The following is a 15,461-nucleotide window of genomic DNA, read 5'->3' on the forward strand; positions in this document are numbered from 1 at the left end:
TAACTACCCATCTCACTGTCATCACTTCCAACAACCTAAAGCATTCAATCTCTACAAGGATGGGACTAAGCTTTCCATTTCATCATCATTCCAAACTCTAGAATGGGAATGATCTTTTCCTTCCCTCATCATTCCATGACTGCAAGCAAACAATGGAATGAGAGTTAAGACCATTCTTTCCTATTTACATTCCCATTTCAATGTGCATTCCATTCCAACTCGTCTAATTTCATGGTACCAAAACATGGCCTTTATATATTGAAGTATTTCCTTATGCCTTTATTGTTGTTCATTGGTCAAGGAACAACATTGGAGATTTCTTTTTGGGGATGTAACTTTGCTTCTGAACATACTTTGGTCTTCGTTTACATGATCTGGGTGTTCTCTAAGTATTAAATTGCTCTTATACACAGGGGTGATTCTGTGTGACCGTGTAAAGCGCATTAAGTTTTCTAGGCAATTTATACTACATTTCAGTATCATACTTACCATGTCAACCAAGCTGCTCCATGAATAGCTATGGTTTGGCGTGCCCTTGTGTTTTTAAAGGCTCATGGCGCACTAAGACGTTGAAGGTCTCTCGGGGACTAGGTGCAAGGCGAGGCGCGGGCTTTATTGAAACAAGGCGCACAATCATAGTAAAAAATAGATAAATTAATATAGACTAATCATACATAATACTAAGACAATTTGTTTTAAAATAAAAAGTAATAAGACAAATTATAGAATGATTCTCAAAGCCATGAAAGTGCATATTACATAGCATTCCAATTTTCAAAGATAAAATAATCCACATTCAACCAAAAAAAATAAAAAATAAATAAACACTAAACATCCAAAACATAAATATCCAACAAATACTAATATATGTTTTAACACTTCAAAATATCAACATCATAAGAAAGGGTAGGTTAGATCAGTCCATCATCATCCTCAACATCAATGGCAAGCAAACTATCATCTTATTCTCCATCAATTGATTTATATCCCTCAACATCTTCCTCCTTTGTGTCATTTGAGTCCGCCTCCTCCTTCTCATCTATTAATTGAAGTGGGGTTAATTTTGATGATTTAGATATCCTCGGTTGTGTCTTTAAGCGTGAACTTGTTGCTCTACTTGCTTGACTATTTTCTTCTACTCCAGGAGCTCTAGCAACAGTGGCCCACGTCAAGCCATCCTCATTATCAAACACTGGCTCATTATCTTTAGCCGATTCTCCATTCATCCTCCCAAACAACCACTCATTGCTTTCATCAATATTTTACAAAAATATGGGATCAAGAGTGTTGCGCATGTCATATCTAGATGAGAAATGCCATGTATCCCAAATATTCTACCAAATATTTTACCAAACCTCTCACATGGGGTGGGACTCACACAAATCCACATGTGTGTGGGTCTCACACCCATGTGAGAGGTTTGGTAGAATATTTGGGATCCTTAGCATAACTCTATTTATATCTCAATGTTCTATTATATTTGACAAACATTAAATCATTGAGACATTGTTCCAATATATTTTTTTTCTTGCTATGAAGCTGTAAGTATTAAAAAGATATTAAATTCTATATAATGAGAATAAAAAATATTTGAATTCACCAAAAATTAGTTAGAATGTTAAATGCTCACATGTTCAAATACACTCCAATTTCGTTCACAACCCGATGAACTACATGTTAGGCTAAGGACTTTTGTGGCAAAAGTTTGCAAGTTTAGGGTTTTAGAACCATATGATGGCCACCAATCAGCTGCAATAATCACTAGTTAGAAATAATTGTAACGAAGTATTGAGTTTTACTAAAAGTATTACCAAAAATACACTCTACGAGTCTATAATATATTACCTGGTATTTCTTTGCCAGGCTTGCCAAAAAGGCTCTCAGTCTTCATATAAATACTCATTTCATTAGTGATCAAATCTTGAACGATGACATCCGAGACCAACCTTTGCATGCATTCATAAAACCCATTCATCACTTCATGATCTTTTTGCACCTTTAACGCTTTTGGGTAAAAGAATTATGGGTTAAGAAAGTGCGCAGTTGCATGTAAAGGCCGATGCAATTGGATAGCCTACTTTTTGTTGATGATTTCAAAGATTTCATTATATTTGTCTTCTTTATGATCAAACGAACTCGCAATGCATTCTCGGTATCAACCAATCTAAGCACTTTGACGAGAGGCCCCGAGACCTTAAGGGCAAGCACAATATTATTCCAAAATGAAGGCATCAACAAAGTTTGTGCCATTCTTTTACCTTGTGGCTCCTTTATCCATTTGCTTGAGGTCTAGTCTTCAGAGGTGACCATCTTTCTCAAATTGTTTTTTTGTTGATGCATCCTAGACAAAATCAGAAAAGCGATTGCAACTCTAGTTTTTGCAGGCTTGATCAAATTCTTGAGATTTGTATAGCGCCTCATCGTGTTTAGCAACATAGGCCGATTGTAAATGTAGCTATGTATTGCAATACCCCTTTCAAATGTCTTTTTTAGTCGAGGTATCTTGAAAATGTCTTCTAACATCAAGTCCAAGCAATGAGCAGTACATGGTGTCCAATACAAGTGTTCATACTTGGCTTCCAAAAACCTCCCTATAATGTACAAAAGAATTATTATTTTAAATTTTTAAATTTGAACTACAAAACAATCTATGAGTAAACAATTTTGAAGCAAGGAAGGAGGAAAGATTCTTACCCGCCAACACATTAGCTGTAGCACTATCTGTGATAACTTGTGCCACATTCTCTTTTTCAGCTTTCTCTACAAACTTGTCTAGTAATTCAAATAGCTTCTGCCCATCCTTTGAATAGCTAGAAGCATTAACCGACTCAACAAACATGGTTCCTCTTGGACAATTTACTGAAATTTTAATCAATGTCCTTCCTCTCTTATCAGTCCAGCCATCAGCTATTACGAAACACCCGTATTTTGCACAATCCTCTTTGTGATTCTTCATCAAATCTTCAGTATATTTCACCTCTTTTTTGAGTTGGGTAATCCGCACTTCATGGTAAGTTGGTGGCTCTATACTGGGACCATATTGCTCAATGGCTTCAATCATTGGTCCAAAACTTTCATAATTTACAGCATTAAGAGGGATACCAGCATCATACATGTAAGAACACTCTGTTTTCCTTTTCCTTTTAGGATTAGGAATTAGTGTTAGTGTTCTATATCTAATGGAACACTATATCAGTGATGTATTTGTTTAGGATTAGGATTTAGCGTTCTATATAAGTGAGTGATGTATGTATTCTTTGTTCAACTCAATCTAATATACAGTTTTCGTTCAGAAATCTTACATGGTATCAGAGCTAGGTTCAAAACCCTAGCTGCTTTGCATATCACCATCGGAGTCGCGACTTTTCTCTCTCCAGACTCGCGAAGGTTCGAAACCCTAGCCCTTTTTTGGTTCATCTAGTTTGTCTCGCGAAAGCCCCTCTCTTCCTCGCGATCTCTGTTTGATTCGATTCGCAAATATCTACTTCGACTCTCTGGTTAATCTGGTTCGTCTGCCTTTGTGCTTTGCGATCTCTATTTGAAATCTTCACGATCTCCATCTAAAGATCGATCTCAGCTTCAGTCTTTCTCTCTCTCTCTCTCTCTCTCTCTCTCTGCTTCGCGATCTCTATGCTTCAACTTGGGTATTTCTATTTAAAACCCTATTTCAGGAATATTGCACTCAAGCCCCATACTTGTCTGTTTATTACAAACTTTGTTTTATTACAATGTCGGATACTAAAATCCAAGCCATCAAATGTAAACTCACTGGTGGCAATTAAGCTTATTGGGCTAGTGTCATGAAGAATTTTCTTCTTGGTCAAAAAAAATGGGGCTATGTTTCTGGTTCTGTTCCTCGTCCATCAAACTCGAAGGCGGAAGGGTATCTGTCTTCCTGTGACACTTGGGATTGTGATAATGCCCAAGTTCTGACCTGGTTTCATAATTCTGTGGATGACCGTATTAGAATGATGTTTTCCAAGTACAGTACTGCCAAAGAAGTGTGGGATTATTTACTAGGTGTTTATCAGCAGTCCAACTTTGCCAAGCAATATGAGTTGGAAACAACTATTCAGAGTGCTCGTCAGCGGGATCAAACTATTCAAGACTTCTATATTGAGATGACCGGTCTTTGGGATCAATTGGCTCTTATGGAACCACCTAGTCCCAAGATACTAGACGATTATATTGAGTTTTGGGAGCAGGGTTGTTTAGTACAGTTCTTAACGGCTCTATCCCCTCAGTATGAGGCTATCCGAGGTGGCATCCTTCACCGATATCCTCTTCTCTCTGTGGATGCTATTGTTCGTGAGCTCCTCTCTGAGGAAACCCGTCTTAAGATGGCTAGTCAGACTCTGCCTCCTTCTGTCTTCTTGGCTCCTGCCAAGCCTCCCTTGTTATCGACCCTACCTCCTTATCAGTTTCAAGCCATTGCGAAACCCAAGAAAGGACCATTAGGGCCAGATGAGTGTGCTTTCTGTCATCAGAGGGGTCATTGGAAGAATAACTGTCCCAAGAAGGGACGTCAGCCTACTCCATCTTCCCAGACACAATTCCGCAGTCCTACTTTGGGTACTTTCCGCCCTCTTGCCACTTACACTGCATCTACTCCGACTCCCGATCCTGACTTGGCTACTTTGAGTGCTCAGGTTGCACAATTTCAGCATATCCTCTCCACCTCTTAGCCATCCCCATCGGCCTCTGCTCTTACCTCTCTTCATTCAGGTTTGCTTGGGTCCTCTTTAGGTATTCCTTCCTCTGTCTGGCTCTTTGATTCTGGTGCCTCTCATCATATGACTCCTCACATTTCCTTACTCCAAAACTGTATCCCCGCTCCCTTTCCCATTACTATCAATACTGTTAATAGGGCTGGTATGTCCGTCCTATCTATTGGGTTTGTTTTACCCTCTGCTATGTCTGCTGTTACTATTCCCTCTGTTCTTTATGTTCCTCAACTGTCTGTTAGCTTACTTTCTATCAGTCAGCTTGATGCTTCCGGTTTTGATGTTATCTTTTCTTCTTCTGTCTGTTGTGTACAGGATCAGGTATCCAAGAAGCAGATTGGGACAGGCCGTAGAGTTGGAGATCTCTATGTGGTGGAAAGTCTGTATCTTCCTCAGTCTACCTCCCCCGTTGCACTTTTATCTTTTTAGTTAGATTTTCACTCGAGTCAGTTTTATTTATGGCATTCTCGCTTAGGTCATTTGTCCGTTGACCGCTTGCGATCTTTAGCTCAGTCAGGCTCGTTAGGTAAAGTTTCTCCTAGTCAAATTAATGAGTGTCGAGGGTGTAAACTTGCTAAAATGACAGCTTTACCTTTTAATAACAGTACTTCTATTTCTACTTCTCTTTTTTCCCTTACTAAAGGGGGTTCTGCGTATTATGTGTCCCTTGTTGATGATTGTACCTGCTATACCTGGGTTTATCTTATGACTTATAAATCTGACTTCTACCAGATATATCGTACCTTTCAGTTTATGATCACTACACAGTTTGGGGCCACAATTAAAATACTTCGGTCTGACTTGGGTGGGGAATACTTTAAAACTGAATTCTGTGAGTATTTGGCCAAATTAGGCACCATTCACCAAACCTCCTGTACTGATACCCCTGCCCTCTATTATCAGAATCTTACAATTCGCGATTCGATTCGCAATTTTTACAAAATCGATACGAATCTAAGGGTGAATCTATTTTGGAAGTGAATCTCTAGTGAATCACACGATTCACAATCGATTCACAATTCGATTCACTTTTTACGATTCATGCAATTTTTAAAATTATTGTGTCTGACATATTTTCGACTCTATTTTTCCTCCATATTTTTAGTAAAAATGACATAATACAACTTCTAATAATGTTTAATACCAAAATAACCAGCATATATACATGATTTGTTGTTATTTTAGTGATCATGAAGTTTTTAATAGGATCCAATTAGATTTAGTCAAACCCAACATATCTTTAACCTTTCTTCTCATTTTTTTTTTCTTTTAAAAAATCGTAATATATCTTCTAAAGATGTTTAAGATTAAAATTACACTATGAATTATCTATTACTATTTTATTAAATTAAATGTTACATGTATGAGGTCAAGTATACTTTTTAAAATATTTTAGGCTTTAAAAAAAAAGATTCTAAATGATTCATTATTATTATTTGCTCACTGTTACTTAGAAAAGTATGTATGCTTATTATCAAAATATCAATATCGTTGTTTATTATTGTTACTTTAGAAATTGATAGTTTGTCTATTTGGTTATTATTTTTATTAAGAATGGTTGATAAGAAATATCTAAAAAAGAAAAAAAAGGTAAGATGGTGATCTTACATAGGAACGTTTGTTAACTTCTTACTTATTAAACTACATGATTATCATTCAAAATAACATTTTTGTTGATTTAAGTCTAAATATTTTATATTCATAACATGTATTTAACATCTAAATGTGTAAATATATATTTTTAAATAATTTAGAAGAAGTGACCGAATCTTTACGATTTACGATTCGATTCTATTCGCGATTCGGTACGAGACCATTTCGATTCACGATACGAATCCCGATTTGACAATTATGCCCCTACCCAAAATGGTCGTGCTGAGCGTAAACACCGTCATCTCCTTGAGACAGCTCGATCTCTTCTTCTTTCTGCCTCCGTTCCAGCACCATTCTGGGGTAAGGCAGTTCTTACCGTTGTTTTCCTCCTCAATCACATGCCGACTCCCTTACTCTCCGGTCGATCCCCTTATAAGGTTCTATAGTCCCAACCTCCCAATTATTCCCTCCTGCGTGTCTTTGGGTCTGCTTGTTTTATCCTCCTTCCTTGTAAAGATAGGACCAAACTCAGTGCCCGATCTGTCTTGTGTGTCTTTTTGGGTTACAGTCTTACTCAGAAAGGCTACCGCTGTTACGATCCTATCTCTCATCGTCTTTATGTCTCCCGTCATGTTGCCTTTCTCGAACGTCTATCTTACTTTCAGCTTTCCCCTCTCACTACTCCAGTTTTCAAAGAGGATTTGGTTCACATTGACCTATTTCCTTCTGAGGTCTCGTCTGATGAATAGATCTCCACTGTTCCTCCTGAGCTTGTTCCATCCTCTTTTCCTGCTTCACCTCTCGCTGCTTCTCTTCCTCCGTTATTAGTATATTCTCGTTGCAAGGCTCCTCATTTACTTGTTGTCTCTGCCCATGCTGCTGCTCCTCCTGCTTCTGACGACACCGATCCTGCTGAACACTGATATCCTACTCGAGCGCGTCATCCTCCAAACAGGTTGGGTTGGTCTAATATATGTTTTTCTGCTTCCTATCGTATTTTTTTGTCTACTATTGACTCTTTTGTAGAATCTTTTACAAGGAAGCCAATCAGGATCCTCATTGGGTTCAAGCTATGGAGGATGAGTTGTTTGCTCTACAGAAACTAGTACATGGGAGTGGTTCCTTTGCCTGCTGGTAAGAATCTGGTTGGTTGCAAATGGGTCTACAAAGTCAAGACTTATTCTGATGGTTCTCTTGAGCGTTACAAAGCTCGTCTGGTTGCCAAAGGTTTGTCCCAGGAACATGGTATTGATTATGAGGAGACGTTTGCTCTTGTTGCCAAGATGACTACTGTCTGTACTTTGATCTCTGTCGCTGCTATTCGTTCTTGGCCTCTTTATCAGATGGATGTTAAGAATGTTTTTCTTAATGGCCATCTCACTGAGGAGGTTTACATGCGTCCTTCCCCTGGTCTTCACCATTTCTCTGGCCAAGTTTGTCATCTTCGGCGTGCTCTGTATGGTCTAAAGCAGTCTTCTCGTGCTTGGTATGATCGCTTTCAGACTGCTGTTACCAAGCTTAGGTTTCATCCTTCTGCTTCTGACTTTGCTTTATTTCTAAGACATACCTCGACTGGTTTTGTTGCTCTCTTACTATATGTGAATGATATGATCATCATTGGCTCTGACTCTTCTGCTATCTCTGAGATCAAGCAACATCTCTTTCGTACCTTCGAAATAAAGGATCTGGGACCATTACGGTATTTTCTTGGTATTGAGGTGGCTTCTTCGCCCAAGGGTTACTTTTTATCCCAAGCTAAGTATGCCAACGAGGTTATCCATCACGCTGGACTTACTGACACTAAGCTTTCTGATATCCCCATTGAGCTTAGTGTGAAGCTTAACACTACTGATGGTGTTCCTCTCGACGATCCTATGTTATATCGCGAGCTTGTGGATTGTTTAGTCTATCTGATAGTTACTCGCCCTGATCTTGTCTATGCTATCCATGTGGTTAGTCAGTTTGTTTCTGCTTCTTGCTCTACACATTGGGCTGCTTTGCTTCAGATTCTTCACTATCTTCGCAGTACTATCTTTCAGGGCTTGCTATTCTCTTCTACTTCTTTGTTAGATTTGGTGGCCTATGCTGATGCTGATTGGGTTGGTGATGTTAATGATCGTAAATCTACTTCAGGTTTCTGTACGTTTCTTGGCGATTCCCTGATTTCTTGGAAAAGCAAGAAACAAACTATTGTTGCTCATTCTACTGCTGAAGCTGAGTATCATGCTATGGCTCATGCTACTGCTGAAATTGTCTGGCTTCGTGGTCTCTTATCTAACTTGGGTGTCCCTCAGTCTTCACCGACCTCTCTCTATTGTGACAACCGAAGTGCTATTCAGATTGCTCATAACACTGTCTTTTATGAATGGACAAAGCATATTGAGATTGATTGTCACTTCATCTGTCAACATCTACAGTCTGGCGTTATCTTGCTTCCTTTTGTTTCTTCGAATCTGCAACTTGCTGATTTCTTCACCAAGACTCACACCACGGCTCGGTTTTGGCTTTTTCTTGACAAACTCTCAGTGTGTTATGCTAAAACACCTTGCGTTTGAGCGGGGTGTGAGAACACTCCGTTTTCCTTTCCTTTTAGGATTAGGAATTAGTGTTAGTGTTCTATATCTAATAGAACACTATATCAGTGATGTATTTGTATAGGATTAGGATTTAGCGTTCTATATAAGTGAGTGATGTATGTATTCTTTGTTCAGTTCAATCTAATATACAGTTTTTGTTCAGAAATCTTACACATACATCCACCTTGCAAATCTTTGCACTGCTCGAGCTCTCATTTCTTTTTTGTAAGGGTCATTCTTTGTAATTTGTGTTTGCTTTCCTTTTGCTTGGTCTCTTCGATTTTTCACCACTGATTCAAGATTGGGTGTGAAGTAAACATCTATAGGCCCTTTTATCTTTGGCATTTTTTATTTGGATTTGGATGAACCTTGGCTGCTACTTGTCAACTTACCACGTTGATTGACATTGATCTCAACAACATCTTCATCTTCATCTTCCATGTCCATGTCATCGAAATTAGGCAGCATGTTCATTTCTTCTTTTTGCGTCTTCTTTTTTGACATGAACTCTCTAATCTCTTCTCTTACATAAGCTGGACACTTCGGGCAAGCAGTGACATTTGTATAACCTCCCGTGAGGTGTTGTTTCACTTGATAAACACCTCCATTTGATACTTTACCACAAAAATTACACTCAAACTTGTTTAAATTATTAGGCTCTACCAAATGGGCCTGTTGCCACGCCAGATCTTTTTTATTACTTTCAAATGTCATTTTCTACACAATAAATATAATAAATGGAAAATAATTTCAGTGTAATGTAATGTGTGATTAATTAATTATTTGTAATTTTTTTCCTAACAGAGAAAGGAAAAAAAACAAACCATTAGCACACCAAAGGAAAAAAAAATACTAACAGAGACTAATATAAGTCTTATTTGTATTTTTTTTTTTTCTAACAGAGACTCAACTCAAAGAGAGAGCAAAGAAGAAGAAGAAGAGAGAGAGAGAGAGAGAGAGAGAGAGAGAGAGAGTAATCGAAGTCAAAGAAGCAATTGAAGTTGAAGTTCGAAGAAGCAGTCAAAGTTGAAGTCGAAGAAGGAAAAAAAAAAAAAAAAAAAAAAAAACAGAGCAAGTCGAAGTTGAAGTAGAAGTTGAAGCAGAAAAAAAAAAAACAAAACAAAAAAAAAAACAACGAAGCAACGTAGAAGCAACCAGCAACCAGTAAAGCAGCGAAGAAGAAAAAAGAACAAAAGAAAAAGAAAAAAAGAAAAGCAACCAGTGAAGCAGAAGAGTAGGAGAAGAAGAAGAAGCACTGACCTGATGAATCAAAATCAAAGTCGAGAGAGGAGCCCGGAGGAGAAGAGGAAGAGACAACACAGATTTCTTCTTCGATAGATTAGGGATTTGAGTTGTATATTGATTTTGGTTGGGTTGTGTTGTATTGTATGAGTTGTAATCCTATGTGGTTGGAGCCGCTTCCACACAGATCACAGCTGTTAGATCAGATCAAGAAGGAAAAAAAAAAAATCCCCTTAGGCTTGCGCCTTAAGCCTCGCTGCGCCTGGTCCAAGTCACGACCAAGGCGCGCAACTCATCCAATGCTCCTTGCCTTGGTCCCCTTCAGGTGCACTCCTTGCGCCTCGCTTCACCTTGTGCCTAGGTGCACTTTTCACTACACTGCATGCCAATATGTTTGTTTATGTACCTTTCTGTTTGGCTTTTTCAATAAGGAGTCTGGCCAACTACCTAAATCAAGGCTCGTGACAACCAGCTATAATAAAACTACTTTTGAAACTGTTTGCATTACAGTTTCTAGGGCTAGTAAACAATGAAACTACCTTTGAACTGCTCAAAGATGCACAGTTTTTGCCCCATTCACCAAAGAAGTTTTAATCTAGGTTGCTTAATAGCCAAGTTCTCCAGCCTGAAGAAGTTAAGCTGGATTGCTTGATAGTCAAGGTTTAAATACAAGAACTAGCTCTTTTTAGCCTTGCGAACCTTGTGCTACACGTTCTGCAGCTGTAGTAGCATAATAAATTTACCTTGAATGAAATCCCTGAAAAGAGAATTTGACAATTAGTACAAGCCCATCTCACAAGCACAAGGCTCATCTTGACTTGTCTCCTCTCTTGCCAACACAGAGAGAAGGTCATGTGAAAGGACTTGGCACAAAATTTTCACTAACCATAACAAGTTCTACTCTCTTTCTCTCTTTTTATAATTATTTTATGGGATAGAGAGAGTGCCAATTGCCAAATTTTTCATTTGAGATCTTCAGTTGGAGATGAATAACCTGCTCATGCATGCATGCATATGGAAATATGTTATTGCTAACCAATTTTCCTTGTTTCTCTAAATTTGGTTACACCTATTTGGGTAGCTCTCTTGTATTGTAATATTTTCTTTTATGATGAATTGATGTTGACATGTAACTATGCTGGTGCTTATTGATAGATTTTTCCTTATGTATTAAACTTCTTGCTGACTTGCTTTCCTTCTCATTTCCATCCTGTTCTTTACTCCTACCGTTGAAATGTTTTTATTGTTATTTATTTATTTATTATATTATATTATTTTGTGGTGTCTTTGTTACTCTGGCTGTGGTGTGATTCTATTTTACAATAACAAATTTCTTAGCTGTATATATGCCTGCAGTTCAACCTTTCAATTCTAGTACTAACTTTACTTGCTTTCTCTTTATTGTATTATCTTGCACTTAATCTTTAGGATATTTTTACCATATATGTTGATGTGTCAATTATATTCTACCAGGCTTTGCTCCAATTTTCGTATCATGTTCGTATCAAATGCCTCAGGTTGGTGCTGGAGGGCAATCCAGTCAAAGCAGTCAAATTGAAACTGTACCTTTAGGAAATGAAACATTAACGAGTCTGGTTCTACCAGTTCTGGTGCCACTGATATTGACAGTATTATCAGCCAGAGGATAGTGCAAGGTTCTTCAAAATGGCAGTAAAAAAGGAAGAGGAACACAAGACATACAAGTAAAAATAAAACACTAGACTCGAGAAAGTCTGTCGATGTGGATGATGAATCCAATTCCTATTTGGCAGGCTCAGAAAGTCTGAAAGTTGATCGCAAGGTAGATGACTACTGGGGATGGAATGGGAATATTTCTCGCAGAGCACCTCAGACAACAAAGATTTTTCTTGATTGCTCTCTGACCGCACAAGGGCCACTTCTGTATCGTCAGTCCCGATTTACGGTGAACCCAAAATATCAAACACAAGATGTCCCTCTCAGATTGTTTGTTTCCAGTTTTCAGAAAATAGTTTTCAGAAAAATTTATTTTTTTATTTTTTGTATTTTAATATTTTCAATGAATTTTTTTAATATTTTAAGTATTTTTTTTTTAATTTTTAGACACACCTAACATAAATACACTTAAAAAATATAATATTTGTGAAAAAAAATTTAAAAAAAACACTATATACCAAAAAAAAAAATCGAAAATTCAGTACATTTTCGTATTTTTGTCTATTTATTAATTTTTTAAAATATTTTTTCACAAATATTTTACTATTTTATGTTCATCTAAGTAAGATGCATCTAAAAGAGTAAAAAAATTTCTTAAAATTTTAAAAATATTCACTAAAAACAAAAACAACACAAAAAATAAAAAATTTAATTTTTAAGAAATTGAATTCAAAAAACTAAAACCAAACATCGTTTGTATGATGTTATTCTGGAGGTGAAAGCCAGCTCTTGTTTTCAACATGTTCCATATATCTCTCTGATGAGCAAATTGAATAGTCAACCCATCATAGATCACCCACTTACAGTCGAGGTTTTGGATGATGGGTTCTGTGATCTTCCTGTGAGTGGGCCCGAATGCTATCTTACCAGTAGCAGCTGTGAGTTGATGATGATCTGGACGAGAATATGTCTGCCTTCGAACATGTTGGTATGGATTTGACGTTGCACTCACGTGTTCTGGCATGTAAATCATCCAAGGTTAGGCAAAATGGGCTCTTATCCAAAAAGATTCGGAAACTGTCTTCGCTAACTGGTTCTCACAAGCGAAGCGAAGACAAGAAGAAAAAACCAATTATGGGTAGGCTCAAGGGCCCTGCCCTAGCTTGTGTTCCCTTGAAAGTAGTGCTCAGTAGGATAAATTGCTTTCCTGTTCAATGCGACCAACCACACACCTTGTTATGACATCTGTTGAAAAAATGGTTTAATATAGGCATATTTTTTAATCTAAGTGTGAGTGGGTCCCAAACGTCTTTTGGGATGAGTCCAAAGAAAAACTATGAAACACGGATACTTCAAAAAGGGTGACGTATCCGTATCGGATACTTATCGGATACCGATACTCCTCGGATACTCGCGAATACGTATCGGATACTTCTTAAAAGTATCGGATACTTCTTAATTAATTTTTTATTAATTTTGAAGTATCGGATACTTAATTTTGAAGTAACGGATACTCGAAGTTACATATTACTTATAATATTTTGTTTAGTTCTTTGATAAGAGGAATATAGTGCGAGTTAAAGTAATAGAATTTGTCAAATTGATGTATCCTTGTTGTCTCTCTCACTTCTCTCTTGTTTTCTCACTCTCTTACGTTTCTTCTCTCTACTCTCATTCTTTTTTTGGTGTTGGCATGTAAGGATGATATTTAATTTGCATTTACATTTGCTTTTGCTTTTAGTTTTGGATGTTTTATAAATGTTTGAGCACTTTTAGGTTTATAGGAATCCCTCTCTTTATTTATTAATTTACTTTAAGTTTTATTTTCATGCATATTACATTATTAAAATTATAAAATAAAAAAAAAATTACGAATGTATCCCCGTTGTACCCGTATCATACTTTTTCAAATTTTGACATATCGTCATATCCACATCCCCATATCACCATATCCGTATCCGTGCTTCCTAGGCTATCATTGATGACTTAAAAAAGTATATTTGCTGAAATTTTTATTTAAGAATGGTTTTTTCGCTTTAGCTAAGGTCTTGTGATATTCACTGATAAAGGGGAACAAGTTGAAACTATTGACCTTGAAGACTCTTAGTTTTATAGAAATCTTTCTTCTTTATCAAGTTGTCTTTTGCTTTAGGTTTTATTTTTATGCATACTGCATTACTAAAAATTGTTAAAATAATATTTTTTATGAACGTATCCCTGCCGTACCCGTATTCTAATTTTTCAAATTTAGTCGTATCGCCGTATCCGTATCGTATCGTATCCGTATCCCGTATCTGTATCCGTGCTTCCTAGCAAAGAAGTAAAGTGTTTGGGAATGGGTCCAAAGAAGTGAAGTGTTCCTTACCGCGTGGCAAGTCACACGGTGAAGAAGGAACGTCAAAACCATTTTTGAGTGAATGTGAAGTTGACATCGTTTTCGGGTCAAACATTAATTTTTTAGATAAAATTCATTTGAATTTTTTTCAATTAAAATTATTGTGGGATTTTAATTTAAATCTAAATTCAATTTTTGGATTCCTTAGTGGTTTCCTAAAGTTTGTACTTCTTCCTTTATTAATTAAACTATTCAAATAGTTTAATATATAAATTCCAAACAGTTTTATAATACTTTTCCACCATTAGCATTTTTGATTAAACTATTCAAATAGTTTAATAATAAAATATATTCCAACAGTTCCTTTGACTGTTCCACCAACGGTACTATTTTCAAACAATTTGAAAAAAAAAAATGGTCCAAGATGCAACGGACATATTCGGTTTTATAACTGCAATGAATCTGTTTGAATTTCAAACAGTATCTGTTGACACTTGTTGCACCTGTTCAGTCTAATAGCACCTGTTCGGGGCTGTGTAATTTTGCCTATAAATACAGCAATGATTCCAGCAATCTAGGGACCCAAAATTCAATCTGAAATTATTGTCTCATTGCTGTCTAGATTTTATTGTGTGCATTTTTCTTCATTCTAGTTTTAGGAAAAATCAAAGAGAGTATAGAACACAAGGTTTGGTTCGCCGTACAAATTTGTTTAGTGTGCTACAACAATTTTGTGAAGATCATTATATCCCGGGAGATAGACGTCACTCAACCATAAGCACCGTAGCGGGCCGAATCTGTCTTAAAGATAGAGTGTCACACACTCGACTTGGTCTTTTTTTTTTTTAATTCGGTTCGATAAATAAATTCGGTATGTTATTTATTTATTTTGTTTGAATTAGTTTCAATTTATTTTATTTACACAGAAGATTGTTCCAACAAACTTAAGACAAATTTGAATTATTCTGAAGATCATTAAATAAAATTTTATTTTATTTCCAAATTAATTAAAAAATAAAAGTTATTTTCTTATTTCTTTTATTTTACAGAATTTAATTTTCTGTCTGGAATTAATTTGGTTAAATAAAATTTTATTTTATTTCCAAATTAATTGAAAAATAAAATTTATTTTCTTATTTCTTTTATTTTACAGAATTTAATTTCCTGTGTGGAATTAATTTGGTTGAATAAAATTTTATTTTATTTCTAAATTAATTGGAAAATAAAAGTTACATTCTTGTTTCTTTTATTTTTTACAGAATATAATTCTGTGAATTTGGTTTAATTTTCTGTGTAGTGTAAATTCTAATTATAATTTTGTTTTATAAATTAGAATTGATGGCTACTGAAACTAAT

General features: G+C 36.3%; 1 non-coding gene across 1 annotated transcript in view; it reads left to right on the top strand.

The window, feature by feature from the left end:
* LOC114320852 (uncharacterized protein At1g51745) overlaps window positions 1–15,461 on the top strand; it is a 51,375-nt gene that overhangs the window by 22,985 nt on the left and 12,929 nt on the right. Inside the window, exon 3 of the transcript XR_014365912.1 lies at window positions 11,609–12,111. This is a non-coding gene — a transcript (uncharacterized protein At1g51745). The remainder of the gene's footprint in view (window positions 1–11,608; window positions 12,112–15,461) is intronic.

Source organism: Camellia sinensis, chromosome 4, assembly GCF_055761805.1.
Source record: "Camellia sinensis isolate YWXY chromosome 4, ASM5576180v1, whole genome shotgun sequence".
Lineage (NCBI taxonomy): Eukaryota > Viridiplantae > Streptophyta > Magnoliopsida > Ericales > Theaceae > Camellia > Camellia sinensis.